This window comes from Galeopterus variegatus, unplaced genomic scaffold, assembly GCF_000696425.1.
Source record: "Galeopterus variegatus unplaced genomic scaffold, G_variegatus-3.0.2 Scaffold1552, whole genome shotgun sequence".
Taxonomy (NCBI): Eukaryota; Metazoa; Chordata; class Mammalia; order Dermoptera; family Cynocephalidae; genus Galeopterus; species Galeopterus variegatus.
Window position 1 is genome coordinate 17,443 of NW_007727663.1, and position 4,432 is coordinate 21,874.

Sequence of the window (4,432 nt, forward strand, 5' to 3'; positions counted from 1 at the left end):
CGTGCCTCGCTCAGCCAGTGAGCGGGAACCGGTCTGTATGTGGGATCCGAACCCTCGGCGGGAGCGCCACTGCGCTTTCCAAGCGGCGCACTATAGCAGTGCGCCACCGGGCTGGCCCTATAAGGCTCTGTTCTAACCAACTAAGCTAACAGGTCAGCCCAGTTTTCTAAACTTTAACATGGGGAGGTAATACTGAATGATCTCTAATGACATTAAATTATTAATTGTCCCAGATAACTGTTCTCCACTTTCTCCATGATAATGGAGTCTTACTGGGCCCAGAGTTGCCCAGCTTGAGGCCATATTTCCCAGCCTCCCTTTCAGTGAGATGTGGCCAAGTGACTAAGTTTTCACCAATGCAATATAACCAGAATTGATAGGGCCAGCCTGTGGCTCACTTGGGAGAGTGCGGTGCTGATGACACCAAGGCCATGGGTTCGGATCCCATATAGGGATGGCCGGTTCACTCTCTTGGGAAAGAGTGGTGCTGACAATACCAAGTCAAGGGTTAAGATCCTCTTACCAGTCATTTTTTTTAAAAAAAGAAAGAAAGAAAGAAATATAAGCAGAATTGATGTGGGCAAACTTAAAGGGAATTTTCTTGCCATGCTCCTTTTCTCTTTCTCTTTCTCATGGGTGAATGGTGGATGGAGTGGGGCAACATCTATTGGAACAAAATGGAAGGAAATTTCCCTCATGAATGACCGTGTGGATCAGAGTTGCCCCACCAGCCTGGACTGCTCACCCCTGAACTCCTACAAAAACAAGAAATAAACTTCTTAAAAAATCCAAACCACTGCATTCTGGAATCTCTGTTACAGCAGCTTTGCTTATACACTAATATAAAGACTATGTCTCTTTTCTTCTCCTCCCAATCCTGTCTTCCTTCCTGATGCCTGTACCCTTTCTCAACCTAGCCCAAGGTGAAAGGAGCACTCATTTTGGGTTTCTGCCCAATTCGTTTAAGCAAAAGTTACTTACCCAGCCCAGGGAGCTCCTCTAATGATGGCTACCTGTGTGACCTCAGGAACAGAGTGGTGGCATCCCATCCCATTGGCCAAGAGGCCACTACATCAGCCCCAGCTGGTAAGAGTGGCTGCCTGCTTCGCAATCGCCCCGGGCTTTACCTTGTCTTTACCGTCAGGTGTACGTTCTCTCTCACGGTAGTCTCTATGGGAGGCTGCACGTTTTCTCCAATGATGATGTCTGCTTCGTGATTTCTAGAATCCTCCTGGAATTCAGACATTTGTCAATAATTGTAGTAATGATGATAATTATCATAGTAATAACAGCTAACATTAATTGAAGGCTATCTGTATGACAAGAACTTCAAATGCATTTCAGTTCATCTTTACAACAACCCTATGTGTAGGCACTGTTTTTATTACCATTTTACAAATGAGGAAGATGAGGCTCAAAGAGATGACACAACTCGTCCAAGGTCACACAGCTAGAAGGTGGCAGGACTGAGTGGCCTGACTTTCTACCGTTAAAAAAGTTTCACTATTGTGAAAATCTATCATTGCCAAAATCCCGACCATGTTCCCAGCCCCAAAGGAAATCCAGAAGAATGACCACACACAATTCCTCTCTCCAGGGTGGGAGAATTCACAGGATAGAGTGGTAATTAAATTGTGGGCTTTGGTGTAAGGCAGATCTGGGTTCAAATCCCAGCTGAGCCACTTTCTAGTTGGGTGATGTTGGGCAAAGTTCTTAACCTCTCAGGCTGTTTCCTCTCCTGTAGAATGGGTGTTAGTAGCCCCTGCCAGTTAGTTAGGAGTAGTCAGTGGAGGAAAGAGCTTTGCAATACTGTAGCAGGCATCACCAAAGGGCATTTATAGTGATAGGAAGAAACACATGCTCACATTGCCTGTTGTATTTGTTTGCATCTGATTTTTTTTTTTTTCTGTTGAGAATGACGGAAATCCCAAACAAACCAGCAACAAGTAGGGTTTATTGGTTCATGTAATTCTTTTTTTTTCTATTGAGAATGACGGAAATCCCAAACAAACCAGCAACAAGTAGGGTTTATTGGTTCATGTAATTAGGAAGCTCAGTAGACAGCCCAGGAACTCAAACAATAGTGTCAAGAATCTGTCTTTTCATCCGGTTTCTCTCTGTATTTTGGCCTCAGTAAACAGGGGCCCATTGGCCATGCCATCATCTCAGCTTGGTGTCCTAGGAAAAGAAAAAAAAAAAGCTTCTTTCTCTTGGTAAAATCTGTTTGGTCCAGAGGGGTCATATGCCTTCCCTTGAGACAACCACAGTGGTCTTAAAGATGGCCACTGAAGTTCTCCCTGACTCAGTTTTCATATCTGTAACTCAGTTTTCATATCTCCCCACTGAGCTGTTGGGAGACTTAGCTGAGAAAATGTAAATGAAGCACCTAGACGGGTGCCCTTGATAAGGACTGGCTCCTGGTACTGTTTTTCACTGCAGCATTCCTTACACTCAACCTCAAGCCTGACATTTTTATGTAAACACGTTTCTTCCCTACTGGATTATAAGCCCCTTGCTATGGGTGCGGTGGAATGAATTGGAAACTTGACGCCCATCGTAGGTGTGAAGAGTGTGGGAAATTCATTATGGTATTTGAATGGTGGGGCCTTTGAAAAGTGATTGGATCATGAGGACTGTGCCCTCATAAATAGATTGGCCCATTCATGGAGTCATGGGCATGGTTCTGATGGCTTTAAAAGGAGAGCAAGTGAGAAGGTTAGCTCTCTCTTGCTCAGCCACTCTCTCACCATGTGACACCCTGGTCACCATGGGACCCAGTAGAGAGTTTCCACCCAGAAGAAGACCCTCACCAGATGTGTTCCCTGGACCTTGGGCTTCTTAGCCTCCAAAACTGTAAGAAATAAATTTCATTTCTTTTTAAGCTACTCAGTTTCAGGTATTCTGCTATAAGTAACAGAAACAGACTAATACACCCCACAAGGATGGAGGCTGATGTAATCCAGTGTTTTTAGAGCCATACCAGCATGGCGGGCAAAAGAATGGAATCACGAAACCGTCAGCAAACATTTCTTTAGCTATGTCCTTTCTCAGTGGAGACGTACTTACAGGCTATTGATTCCGTCACGACTTAACACGGGAGTCCCAAAGACCTCTTGGTTCTTATGCCACATCCTCAATTTGCCTCTTTCCTTAGTGGTAGGTTCTTAGAAGTAAAATGGCTCAGTCAAAAGCCATTGCACACATCCAAACTCTTGACAGAAACTGCCAAATTGCCTCCAAAGAAGCCTCGCCCATCAACCTTCCCAATAACGGTGTATGAGGGTGTCCATTTCACCAGAACATCTCCAGCACCAAATGTTTTACATCTTTTTACCTTTCTGCCTCTCTGAAGAGCGATACATGTCATTTTGCAGATTTTTTGGTGCCCTTTCTTTATCTTATGGGGTATGAGCATCATTTCATATTGTTATTGGCCATTTGGGTTTTCTCTGAGACACTTGAGCAGGGAGGGGCATGCAGCTCAGATGATGACATTCAGGCCCCTCTTTCACGTTTTCAAATCTCTGTGCTCCCTATGCCTATCACAGGAAATGGAAAAGGGCTGATGTTCAATGGTATCCATTGAAGGGCACTGAGTCTCTCTGTAGTCAGCAATGGCCTTGCCAAGTTGTTCCCTGCAGTTGGAAACCATCCAGTTTTAGAAATCATAAAAAACAAATTGCAAAGACTGAGTGGAATAAATCTGTGAGTATTTCAGAGCTGTGGCAGCTTTGATCATTAAGCTAAGTGTCTTGCTGAGGGGCAAATATCTGAGATTGACAGATCATAGGCTGTGGAGGCCTTTGGTGGGTTGGACCCACTGTGCTATTTGTCAAGTCTGTCCCCAAAGACTCATTTGGAAGCTACAGAGAGAATAGTCTAAGGCTGCTGCGGGAGGTGCTGCCTCATGAGGCATGTGTTGGATGTGACTTGCTGTGTGAGTCACAGGTTTCTTGGCTGCAAGGAACCCAGAGGGGCTGGCATCAGCCTACCCTGACCACCAGCCAGTCTGCATCAAAATACATCTTCCATGATAGCCAAATTCCCCTTACAATTACCCACAAGTGTCTCAGCCTGGCTCTGGAGACTGGCCCTGACCTGGCATTGCCCGTCCCCCAGCCCCATCTACTATTGTATCCATTCCCACCTCTTGAGAACAATTGCTCCCACTTTCTTGGATATGAGCATGAGGTTTGAAATCAGAAGGCTGTGCACTCAGGTAGTGGCTTGACTTTCACATTCCGAGTGCTGAGCATGGTGCCTGGTACATAGGAACAACTCAATAATTCTTTTTAAAATAAATGACTCCTACAATTAAGAAAAAATAAATTAAGAAAAAGAAAAAAGAAAGAAATAGTATAAAAGTGGTTACCAGAGGCAGGGAGAGAGAAGGGAGAGAGGGGGATAAGGAAAAGTTGGTAGACTGATACAA